General features: G+C 36.4%; 1 long non-coding RNA gene across 1 annotated transcript in view; it reads right to left on the bottom strand.

Moving 5' to 3' along the window:
- Positions 1–13,657, bottom strand: part of LOC132681132 (uncharacterized) — a 106,128-nt gene that overhangs the window by 23,148 nt on the left and 69,323 nt on the right. The window contains exon 2 of the long non-coding RNA XR_009610881.2: positions 1,960–2,057. This is a non-coding gene — a long non-coding RNA (uncharacterized LOC132681132). The remainder of the gene's footprint in view (positions 1–1,959; positions 2,058–13,657) is intronic.

The following is a 13,657-nucleotide window of genomic DNA, read 5'->3' as shown; positions in this document are numbered from 1 at the left end:
CCATGGACTTCAAATCAGATCAAAATGATCAAGCTGCAGATTTTAAATGCTAGTGTAAATTAAAATTGCATTTAAGTTAAATTAAAATTGTTCCTTTTGCTTACAATGCCTTCCATTTAGAGCAGTATTATTAATTCATTAAACTGCCTTTTTTTCCCTTCTCTCTACCTGCTGGGGCCCCTTAACAACAACATTATTTTCCCTTGCTTGCTCATTAAGGCTCAGTTCAAATACTGAAGTGAGGGGGCAGCAATGTGGAGAGAGGTATGCAGGCTCTATTCCTGTTCTTGGAAGAGGCAACAGTCAAGGTGTCAGCTCATGTCACTCTAATATTTCCCAGGTACAGAAATCCAACATGCCAGGGTCACATTCCCACGGCTCTTCCAATGCAGAGGAACTGCAGGTCCTCAGTGAACCAATATGCAGCCCTTCCCTTTGTGGGGGATGGGATTCATGAATACCTGCAGGTCAGGTGCTTTCCAGAATCCATCTAAACTTCCTCACCCTGAATTTCCCTCCCCTTGTCCCAATGTGATACCAAGATTAGTGGGGGAAAAAAAACTGTACCAACTCTGTCCTTTAGGATTCCAGTTAAGCTTGAGGCCTTGCTACCAGCTTCAATGCTTCAGCTTAACATGTAAGGCATGGGAGAGATAAAGTTGTTTGGTGGCAATTAGGACAATGACAGCAAGGCAGGAAATGTTCAAGCTGCCACCTTTTCCTGTTTTCCTAATCTTGCCTCTTTCCAAATGTATTTAAATAATACTGTTTTCTCAAAAAGGCTTATTATTCCAGAAACTTATTTTAAACAAATCTAACTCTGATGGAAATTTAATGCAACTGAAATAAAAGCCCAAAATAGACTCTTATTCTTGTATGGCAGTAAACCAAACAGATCATTAGTGGAAACACCACTATAATAACTTTTCTTTTCATATACCAAACAGTTTTGTGCAGAACATAATTTTAATCATACCATCTCCTTTTCCATGTACTCCATAAAATCTATTATAAAATCCATTCTAAAATAATTATGTGTTTATACATTGTTAACTTCAATAGAGCATTATAAAAATAGAATCATTTCTTCTGGTTAGGCATCTTGGTAGATTTTCCATATTTTTCAATATTCCACATGAGAAGATAAAACATGACGGCTGTAAATTTCTGAGCCAACTGACCTAGTCAGGTAGGTATAATATTTAATATCATGTGGAAGATTTTACAGACATATGTTCAATATTCTCTAACTAAATATATTTTTTTTCTTTTTTCCCAATGACTATGTTCTAAATGGAAAAAAATAAATAAATCTTCAGAAGTCTAGAATTGTTCAAGGGCTAAATATACTGAATTACGAGGATGGTATTTTTTTCTTGTTTTCTGGATTTCAAATGACACTGCACTGGCTGCAAACAGAGCCAAACCAAATTAACTCTAAACAATGAAGAAAAATGAAGGTGGCATCTTAGCCCAGGGGATCTTGCCAAAGGAACATAGTTTCTTTCCACATTTCTAAACTTATTCCATTTCAGAGGATGAAATGGATCTCTCCTTTTCCACACTAGTAAAAAAGGAGATGGAATTCAGGAAATTCAAATGCTTATGAGGAGAAATGCTAATTATAATCACCCATATTAATATGATAAATGTCATAAATAGACCTCAGAGTACTATGATTAAAAGCTGTTATTCTTTTAATTTAGCAAGATAAAATTTATATGTAAGGTGGCTGGTGATTATTTGACACAAACCCAAAGTTTGTGGGCAGTATTGGTAGTGGGAGTTCCAATATTGTTTACCCACAATTACTCAGCCATGAGGAGGCACTCCAGAGACTTGCTATGATCCATTGAATTAATTATGACCAGTTTCAATGTTAAAAGGACTGCTGAGAGATACTTCAACAATCTAATATACAAATGAAGGATGAAGGACCAAAGAGATTAAAGTACTTACTTCCAGTTAGCACTTAGTAGGGTTGGAGGAGATCCCAGGTTTCCAGATTCCTACTGACACAGACTCTTATGGCCATTTAGTAACCGTTTAGTTGATGCCTAGAACGAGTTAATTCAATAAAAACACAGAAACATTTGGAATTTTCTCATACCTAACATACATGTATGTATATAATTTCACTCACTTTTAAGATACTCAAGAGAAGATAATTATCCAGCAAATTATCTGAAGGAGAAAGAGGGAAAAGCATCATTGAGAACTTTGGGGTATTTGATAAATGAGAAATTTGTTGGGTAAAAATAATGGATTTGGCTTTTGAGTTAAGTATTATTAGGTGAACAGAATAGCATTTACTTGACAGCAACACGGGGAAGAAAAACAAATGTATCTCAATGCGTTAAAAGCAATGGATTGACTATGCCACAAGGTCTTTGGGATGAATTAACTCATTACACAATACAAAATGAAAGCTGGAAATCTGTGAATAAACCTCAAAAGTTGTGACAATCTTATAACATTCAGAAATGAGATGTAAGGTGGTTCTTAGATGACCATAAGCTGCTATTTATTAAGAAAAATGTATTTTAAAGAGTAGATTGAAGATTTGTTTATAGATAATCAAAACAAAACTAACAACATTTGAATTGCGTTAAATTCTAAATGGATTCAACTTTGTAAGTCTGCTTGACAAACCCAGTGACACTGGAGTATGCAATGATCAAAGATGCAGTAACTGTGCACTGGAATTTCCACAACTATTGTGAAACAGAAAGCAGTTTTCCTATTAAATGACAGTAGATAGAGCTTTGAAAAGAAGTCTCTAAACAATTTATTATTTAAAATCATTTCCTTTTAAGAAAACATGGTGAACTAATTTCCTCATTTATAGGAAAAGAATGTTAAACTATAGATGATACAATTTAATTCTTGAGCCATACAAATTCTTTGCCTTGAAAGTTTATTTCCTTTACTTCATATCATTTGAATTGATTTGAAATAAATAGACTTCAGTGACAGAAATTGACTTCAATTTTTTCCAAAGTTAATTTATAAATCTGTAATTATTTTAAAACTATGGGGTTCTTTTATTACTATGATAGTTCCAGTGAAACATAAAGAGAAGTAATTGTCATTATCCTTGCCCTTGTGAAGGTTACATTCTCATTTAGAAGGCAGGATTTACCAAATTAGTAGTATATATTCAGTATATCAACAACATTCAGCATATACATTCAGTATATCAACTCACTAAATGAGTTTTTGACTCAGTAATAGGCTAAACTGAAAACAAACAAACAAACAAACAAACAAAACTGAGACCAGATCATGTAAAATTACATAAATCAGAATAGAATTTAATGTGATAGACAACATAAAGATATTATAGGATTTTGAGCAGAGGATTGAAATATTTTTCTCCTGTTACATGTCAAGATAAAATTAGTTTGGTGAAGATTAAGCTAGCAGTAATATGTGTAAAGAATTAAAGAAAGAAAAAATAGAGGTAAAAAGACAGTTAAGAAGCTATTATTTTTTTTTTATAAAATTGCACTTTATTTTTTGCATAGTAGGGGTCAGTTGCCCTGCTAAGCATTTCCTCATACATCTGCATCTTTAAATTGTGCAATAGGTATTTCCGTTTTTTTTATATTTTATTTTATTTTATTTTATTTTATTTTATTTTATTTTATTTTATTTTTTGTATTGTATTGTATTGTATTGTATTGTATTTTTTAACTTTTTTAATTTTTTTATTTTTTTAAATTTACATCCAAATTAGTTAGCATATAGTGCAACAATGATTTCAGGAGTAGTACCCCCTCCCACAATCCCTCCCATAACCCTCAGTTTGTTCTCCATATTTATGAGTCTCTTCTGTTTTGTCCCTCTCGCTGTTTTTATATTATTTTTTTCCATTCCCTTATGTTCATCTATTTTGTCTCTTAAAGTCCTCATATTAATGAAGTCATATGATTTTTGTCTTTCTCTGACTGACTAATTTCACTTAGCATAACACCCTCTAGTTCCATTCATGCAGTTGTAAATGGCAAGATTTCATTCTTTTTATTGCCAAGTAAAACTCCATTGTATATATATATACCACTTCTTCTTATCCATTCATCCATCAGTGGACATTTGGGCTCTTTCCATACCTTGCCTATTGTTGATAGTGCTGCTATAAACATTGGGGTGCTTGTGTCCCTTTGAAATAGCATGCCTGTATCCCTTGGAGAAATATAAAGTAGTGCAATTGCTGGGTCATAGGGTGGTTCTATTTTAATTGTTTGAGGAACTTCCATACAGTTTTCCAGAGTGGCTGCACCAGCTTGCATTCCCACCAGCAATGCAAAAGAGATCCCCTTTCTCCACATCCTCGCCAACATCTGTTGTTGCCTGAGTTGTTAATGTGAGCCATTCTGACAGGTGTGAGGGGGGATCTCATTGTGGTTTTGATTTGGATTTCCCTGATGATCAGTGATGTTGAGCATTTTTTCATGTGTCAGTTGGCCATCTGGATGTCTTCTTTGGAGAAGTATCTATTCATGTCTTTTGCCCATTTCTTCACTGGATTATTTGTTTTTTTGGGGGTATTGAGTTTGCTAAGTTCTTTATAGATTTTGGGTACTAACCATTTATCTGATATGTCATTTGCAAATATCTTCTCTCATTCTGTTGGTTGCCTTTTAGATTTGCTGATTGTTTCCTTCACTGTGCAGAAGCTTTTTATTTTGATGAGGTCCCAGTAGTTCATTTTTGCCTTTGTTTCCCTTGCCTGTGGAGAGGAGCTGAGTAAGAAGTTGCTGTGGCCAAGATCAAAGAGGTTTTTTCTCACTTTCTCCTCGAGGATTTTGATGGCTTCCTGTCTTACATTTAGGTCTTTCATCCATTTTGAGTTTATTTTTGTGTATGGCATAAGAAAGTGGCCCAGGTTTATTCTTCTGCATGTCACTGTCCAGTTTTCCCAGCACCACTTGCTGAAGAGACTGTCTTTATTCCACTGAATATTCTTTCCTGCTTTGTCAAAGATTAGTTGGCCATATGTTTGTGGGTACATTTCTGGGTTCTCTATTCTGTTCCATTGATCTGAGTGTCTTTTCTTCTGCCACTACCATACTGTCTTGATGATTACAGCTTTGTAGTATACCTTGAAGTCTGGGATTGTGATGCGTCCTGCTTTGGTTTTCTTTTTCAAGATTGCTTTGGCTATTCAGGGTCTTTTCTGGTTCCATACAAATTTTGGGATTCTTTGTTCTAGCTCTGTGAAGAATGCTGGTGTTACTTTGATAGGGATCGCATTGAATATGTAGATCACTTTGGGTAGTATCGACATTTTAACAATATTTGTTCTTCCTATCTCGGAGCATGGAATCTTTTTTTCCATTTCTTTGTGTCTTCTTCCATTTCTCTCATAAGCTTTCTATAGTTTTCAGTGTATATATTTTTCGCCTCTTTGATTAGATTTATTCCTAGGTATTTTATGGTTTTTGGTGCAACTGTAACTGGGATAAATTCCTTGATTTCTCTCTGTCACTTCATTGTTGGTGTATAAGAATGCAACCGATTTCTGTGCATTGATCTTATATCCTGCAACTTTGCTGAATTCATGAATCAATTCTAGAAGTTTTTTGGTGGAATCTTTTGGGTTTTCCATATAGAGTATCATGTCATCTGCAAAGAGTGAAAGTTTGACCTCCTCCTGGATGATTTGGATGCCTTTTATTTCTTTGTGTTGTCTGATTGCTGAGGCTAAGACTTCCAATACTATGTTGAATAACAGTGGCAAGAGTGGACATCCCTGTCTTGTTCCTGACCTTAGGGGGAAAGCTCTCTGTTTTTCCCCATTGAGGATGATATTAGCATTGGGTCGTTCATATATGGCTTTTATGATCTCGAGGTATGCTCCTTCTATCCCTACTTTCTTGAGGGTTTTTTATCAAGAAAGGATGCTGAATCTTGTCAAATGCTTTCTCTGCATCTATTGAGAGGATCATATGGTTCTCGTCCTTTCTTTTATTGATGTGATGAATCACGTTAATTGTTTTGCAGATATTGAACCACCCTGAATCCCAGGTATAAATCCCACTTGGTGGTGGTGAATAATTTTTTTAATGTATTGTTGGAACCAGTTGGCTAATACCTTGTTGAGAATTTTCGCATCCATGTTCATCAGGGACATTGGTCTATAGTTCTCCTTTTTAGTGTGGTCTCTGTCTGGTTTTGGAATCAAGATAATGCTGGCTTCATAGAAAGAGTTTGGAAGTTTTCTTTCCATTTCTATTTTTTGGAACAGCTTCAAGAGAATAGGTGTTAACTCTTCCTTAAATGTTTGGAAGAATTCTCCTGGAAAGCCATCTGGCCCTGGACACTTGTTTTTTGGCAGATTTTTGATTACTAATTTGATTTCCTTACTGGTTATGGGTCTGTTCAAATTTTCTATTTCTTCCTATCTCAGTTTTGGTGGTGTATATGTTTCTAGGAACTTGTCCATTTCTTCCGATTGTCCTTTTTATTGGCATATAATTGCTCATAATATTCTCTTATTGTTTTTATTTCTGTTGTGTTGGTTGTGATATCTCCTTTTTAATTCTGGATCAAACTGGCTAGTGGTTTATCAATTTTGTTAACTGTTTCAAAGAACCAGCTTCTGGTTTCATTAATCTGTTCTACTGTTTTTTGGTTTTGATAGCATTAATTTCTGCTCTAACCTTTATTATTTCCTGTCTTCTGCTGGTTTTGGGTTTTATTTGCTGTTTTTTTCCAGCTCCTTAAGGCATAAGGTTAGGCTGTGTATCTGAGATCTTTCTTCCTTCTTTAGGAAGGCCTGGATTGCTATATACTTTCCTCTTATGCCCGGTTTTGCTGTGTCCCAGAGGTTTTGCGTTGTGGTGTTATCATTTTCATTGGCTTCCATATACTTTTTAATTTCCTCTTTAACTGCTTGGTTAGCCCATTCATTCTTTAGTAGGGTGTTCTTCAGCCTCCAAGTATGTGTTACCTTTCCAAACTTTTTCTTGTGGTTGATTTCGAGTTTCATAGTGTTGTGGTCAGAAAATATGCACGGTATCATCTCGATCTTTTTGTACTTGTTGATGGCTGATTTGTGTCCCAGTATATGGTCTATTCTGGAGAACATTTCATGTGCACTGGAGAAGAATGTATATTCTGCTGCTTTAGGATGAAATGTTCTGAATATATCTGTTAAGTGCATCTGGTCCAGTGTGTCATTCCAAGCCATTGTTTCCTTGTTGATTTTTTGATTAGATGATCTGTCCATTGCTGTGAGTGGGGTGTTGAAGTCTCCTACTATTATGGTATTACTATAGATGAGCTTCTTTAAGTTTGTGATTTTTTGATTTCTATATTTGGGTGCTCCACATTTGGCACATAAATGTTTACAATCGCTAGGTCTTCTTGGTGGATAGGCCCCTTGATTATGTTATAATGCCCTTCTGCATCTCTTGATACAGTCTTTATTTTAAAGTCTAGACTGTCTGAATAAGTGTGGCTACTCTGGCTTTCTTTTGTTGACCATTAGCATGTCAGATGGTTCTCCATCCCCCTACTTTCAATCTGAAGGTGTCTTTAGGTCTAAAGTGGATCTCTTGTAAACAGCATATAGATGGATCTTGTTTTCTTATCCATTCTATTACCTCATGTCTTTTGATTGGAACATTGAGCCCATTGACATTTAGAGTGAGTACTAAAAGATATGATTTTATTGCTATTATGATGCTTGTAGAGTTGGAGTTTCTGGTGGTGTTCTCTGGTCCTTTCTAATCTTTATTGTTTTGGGTATATATATATATATGTGTGTATATATATATATATATATATATATATGTATATATATATATATATATATATTCATCTTTTCTCCCCTCAAAGAGTCCCCCTTAAAATTTCTTGCAGGGCTGGTTTAGTGGTCACAAACTCCTTTAATTTTTGTTTGTCTGGGAAATTTTTATCTCTCCTTCTATTCTGAATGACAGTCTTGCTGATTAAAGAATTCTTGGCTGCATATTTTTAAGAAGCTATTATTATGAGCCAAGAATGAAAACAATTAATCCTTTACTTAATGTTTTAGTTGTGAGAGTTGAGAGGGGCTTTGTATGTCAGTGATTTATGTTGTTATAATTTACTTAAGTTTCATGTATGTGCAATGCAGTCACAATGATGTGTCATCAAAGGTGACTCTAAAAGTTTTGTCTGTAATACTGAAAGGATAATAGTGCCAAATGGAACAGGGGAAATTGGGGAGGAATGTATCTGATAATAAAAGCAATTTTAGATTAAGACTATGAGGGAATTTCTAATATTAACCATTACAGCATGAAGCAGAGATCACCTACTGCGAGGCATTTGGATGAATAAATTAGCAACTTGAGACACTTGTTTGCATTTTCCTAGAGAAATGAAATCCTGCTGAGCATCCATTTACCATCACAGCAAGAAAATCAAGAATGACAAACTATAACTAAAAGAGTTGTGTGTGGTTTGCATCTCACAAGGCACACCAGATAAGAAGTAAATGTGGGACCATAATAAATGCTACCCTATAGTAGTAAGTTCACTCCATTTCTGCACATTTTACAGGAACTCCAATCATGTGTATCAATTTCCTCCCAGTTTTGCAAGTTACTTACTAGAGGCTCTTTTACTTGTGCTCCCAAATCTAGTCCTCTCAAGTGTAAGTTATATGACATTTCTCATTTTCTCTAGTTACTTCCAGCTTTAAAAAAACTAGGAAGGCCTCTGAAGTGAATCATTGAAATTCCTGCCACTGTCTGTTGAAGGGTGCTTTTGCTAATAAGTTCTGAAGGTACTGCAAGTGCTGCTAAAGCTGTCAGTGACTGTGCCAAGATCGGTAACAGTCTGAAAATGGAGACCAGTAAAGCTGGCTCTGGCTCCTGTTGGTTTGACATTTTGGCACCAACACAGGGGACGCCCTGCCCTCTCTGTGCACCCTCCAGTTTGAATAACTTCTTTCTTATTTTGACTTTCTTATTTTTATTAGTATATGAATAATAAATCCATAGAAAGTCGGCTGGGAATGATCCTAGTGTTTTTGATGAAGTTTTGGGGTGATGGTGGGGTAGTCCAGAGCTGACAGCCAAGAAGGAATTCTTGAAGACCTCTTTGATGCAAAAAGGTGATTTTGTTAAAGCATGGGGACAGGGTCCATGGGCAGGAAGAGCTGAACTGGGGTCGTGACATGTAACTCATTACATACCCTCAGGTTGGGAGGGGGTCAGGGATAGAGTAAGTCTCTAAGAAATTTTGGAAGCAAGGTTTCCAGGACCTTGAAGAGCTAGCTGTGGCTAAGGAAACATCATTTATTACCATTTAATAAAGCCTTAGTCATGAGACCCTTCAGATATATTTCAGGGTGCCATATGCTTGGATATGATTGCCAGCATATATCTTGGGGCAGATGAGATAAAGAAAGTAGACTTATAGGATCCTCGAGGTTGGGATAATGTTAAGCTAAGACTCCCTTTTGCCCCTAGCAAAGTGTCATCATTGAAGCGGCTGAGGTCACTCTGCCAGTTTCAAGGACTTGTCAATGAACCGTAGGCAGTAAGGGAACTTAATTTTTCATTTGCCTTAGTTTCTCACATGACCATGGCAAACACTTAAACCCCTTTCCTTTGTTCTTGGGCAGCCAGGAGTGTCCAAGGAACATCACACATATTCCACCTGGGGGTAGGGGGTGTGTTCCAGCCTATATTTGGCCCTCAGCTTGCCCCACACTCCCTCATGTTTATTGAGTTAAAATAACTCCTCTCTCATCCAGACACATTGTCCTTGGACACCATGGTTGGGCTTTAACACGGTTCCTTCAAAGTTTCATAAGCTAACTTTATGATGAAAGGAGACTATTGAAGCAGAAATAAAGGAGCATAAATTAGAGAGATCAGAACTAAAGATGTGGATTTTAGAGTCCAATGGCAAGTAGTGTATTTCAGATGCTCTCTTCTAGTACATATGAAACTAGGTAAGAGGGTTTTTCAAGACCTAAAGGCTGAAGAACTTGCAATAAGGGCCCTGTGGAGCTGCCAGGCATCTGGAAAATTGCCAGAGGTATACAATACTGTAAATTTCAAATGGTACCCAGAGGCCAAATCCCAGGAATAAGGGGGAAAACTTAACAATATAGAGGAGGAAATCTACTGCCAGTTATCAAAATTCTCTTCTTCTGATCACATAATTCCATCCTCAGCTACTAGCAATACACTAAATCTCTAGTACAAGTGAACTCTGATAACAGGAAGGGAAGTAGGATATAGGATACACAAACTGGGCAGAGTAATTGCTACAGCATTATAGAAAAAATGTTTTGATAATGAGAAAGAGCGTGATGGAACATGTCTGGCTTTAAGACAACATGTCCGGGGCGCCTGGGTGGCTCAGTTGGTTGAGCGTACGACTTCAGCCCAGGTCATGATCTTGCGGTCCATGGGTTCGAGCCCCGCATCGGGCTCTGTGCTGACAGCGTGGAGCCCGGAGGCTGTTTCAGATTCTGTGTCTCCCTCTCTCTCTGACCCTCCCCTGTTCATGCTCTGTCTCTCTCTGTCTCAAAAATAAATAAACATTAAAAAAAAAAAAAGACAACATGTCCATTTAATTTTGCATAAGCAATATTTTGGACTGAAGAATTAATAATTTTAATGAAGAATTGATAATTTTAATGTATGTTATTGAGCTTAAAATGTATCTTATTCAATGTTTATTGTCAATACTCTAAGCCACATTCCAAAACTACTGACCTTCTAGTAGGAATGTTGGTCAATGATGAGCATAAAGAATGAGGTATGGCTATTCTTAAATGTTTATTTTCAACATATATTCTTTGTAAACCAGCTAAAAACCTAAAAGAAACTTGCTCCTGCTTATTGTAGCTTTCCAAAAGTCTCTGATGAGTCCTAATTCCATGCCTTTATCAATTAACGGTAAGGTAGTATCAGTATGAGCTCTAAGAACCCTCAAAGTAATATTTGTGAGAAGAACCCTCAAGAGAACAAAGAAAAAGTTTAAATATCCACAAGTTCAAATATTTGAATTGATAGAAGAATAAAAATCCTAATTCCAGAAAAGGACTTTCAGATGAATCAATATCAAATCAGAATTATTTAACGAATTAAGTTCTCAAAAATTCAAGCCTTTGTAATTTTTATCAAGCGTATGTACAATCTATCTAAAAATATAAACCACTTCACTTTGTAATATTGTGTTTTGATTAAACATTTGCATGCATATAAACACTGCTAAATTTTATATTTGCTCATTTAAAAAGAGTTTTTTCAAGTATTTGTGTCAGAGGACATAGAATCTGAATCTAATCTTCATTTTGTACCTATTTCATCCCTTTCCCCAAGCCAGTCTTTCAGAGAGAGAAAAGCTCGTGTAAATGGAAAGATAAGATTTCTTCTATATGTTTCTGAGTCTGTCTTTAATTCTTCAATATCCTTAGAACTCATACCACTGTAAATATAAACACTTGAAAACATTTATTGGGCTTTGAATGACTTATTTTAACCCAAATAGCATATATGCAATGCATATTGTATTATAGGTAGCTACTATAATAGCTAGATACTATATTTTGCCTTTATTTTTGATGACTTACATTTATCTGTTCTTTCTTTTTCTAAACAAGAAAGCTGACAGATTCCTATAATAATAATGAAATGTCACCTATGTTGTTTGGTGAGGAAATCTTCCTGAATCCAGTGAAAAAAACTCAGATTTATTTCCTGCCTTAACTGCTTACCACCTTTCCCTTCGAGATTCCTATATCCAGGTGCAAAAATTTAGCCTGCAGCTTAGCTCAAGAGCTGTGGTGATGCTAGGATTTTTACCTTTCATTGCACCTCTGGTGTCGGTTCATTTCGCACCTTCCTACATGCCCCATAGAGCTGATCTGAGAACAGAAAACCCTTTGAAGTCACTTGGAACTTTGCGCTCTGATGAGGCCTGAAGGACATGCAAAGTAAGAAACATGGCCATGCTTGCAAAGAAGGTGAAAATTCAATCAGTTTTACTAATGTGTTGCTTATACCTCAAGGCATGACTATGTATGTATATGTGTTTATCTGCAATAAAAACAGAGCAAAACAAATTTTAATTTTGCAAAAACAGAACGCTTACATAGATATGCCTACTACACTTAAGCTAAATTATTTCCCATATGGAAAAATAGATTAAGTAAATTAGGTGAAAGAAATGCCTTCAAAGGTTCATGTAGAAAGTATTTACTTGCACCATAACATCTAAGCCAATACTTAATATATATATTCCTTTAAAAATAATGTGCTTTAAGAAGGAGTTTGAAGCAAAACCAGTTAATGGTTGTGATACACTAATAACCTCCACTGCATAGGTCCAAATCTTAAAACCATATCAAACACAATACCCATTTTTGGGTGTGCCAGTAAATGCGCAGTAAATGAGCATGCAGCTTTGGGTCTGGGACCATCTATGCTTTGCCAATCTACATTGACAGGCTCGGCCAACAGGGAAAGCCACAGGGACACTGCAGGGCTGGAAGCTGTTTGCGTCCTTTGAACTTTCGGCCTACTTCCTGTTCCTATCAGTTTTGCCTCAGTCTAACTTTTTGACATTTGACAGACAATTTGTTCCAGTGGCTCCAGCAATTAAGTCTACTATGCATTTTCTTACTAAATGAATCAGCCCCATCACAGGCTTTCAGAGACAATTGCAGCTACTGGCCAGTGCTCCTCCTCACATATCTGATTTTCAACTTCCTCTGGTCCCTTCCCCAAGCTACTAAATTGTAATAATTTCAGCTGCCCCCCTTTGATTACCCAGCTCTAAGCAAAGTAGTTGGCACCTGCAATTGCTATCTGTGTGATATCTTAATTAAAACAGGTTTATATTAAGTTCTCTCTCATGTTAAAATGTTACTGTTTTCTGACTAGACTCAGAATGGAACACATATTTAGTTTAATCCACAGTTATTTAGGGATTTTATAAAGGTGACCACATATTCTGAGTGTAAAGAACACTTTTGAGTGCAAACAGCTGTCCCAGGCAAACCAGAACCTATGGTCACACTAGATATGCCACTAAATTCAATCCTAACTGAAATTCTGGTAGCAGTGTTAACAGTTAGAATCTGAATTCTTCCTAGTATTGACCTCACAAACCTAGAGGCTAAGAATTACTGCCTTCACCTCACCCCCACCCTTGCTAGTCAGGTTGCAATATTGGCAAGTCACTTGTGAACATGGCTATAAACAGTGGTAATAATGTTGCAAGAATCCTTAACGTGGTACTGATCTTTCCAAAGTGCACATCTGATTATGTCTCTCTTCTGCTTTAAGCATTCAATTGGTGGGGCGCCTGGGTGGCTCAGTTGGTTAAGCATCCAACTTCAGTTCAGGTCATGATCTCACGGTTCGTGGGTTCAAGCCCCGTGTTGGGCTCTGTGCTGACAGCTCAGAGCCTGGAGCCTGCTTTGGATTCTGTGTCTCCCTCTCTCTTTCCCTCTCCCACTGACACTCTGTCTCTCTCTCTCTCAAAAATAAATAAACATTAACAACAACAAAAAATTCCCTGGTTACCCCATTATATCAGATAGAGTCTATACTTAAGATATTGATTTCTCTGAGAAATCCCAAAGAGTGTATGAAAGCTTCTTGTATGAATACTCCTAGAACCCTTAATATCTTAATAA

This window comes from Panthera onca, chromosome A1 (assembly GCF_046562875.1).
Source record: "Panthera onca isolate mPanOnc1 chromosome A1, mPanOnc1 haplotype 2, whole genome shotgun sequence".
In the NCBI taxonomy this organism is placed as follows: Eukaryota; Metazoa; Chordata; class Mammalia; order Carnivora; family Felidae; genus Panthera; species Panthera onca.
The sequence above is the reverse complement of the archived record's forward strand: the minus strand, read 5'-3'. Positions and strand labels throughout refer to the sequence as shown.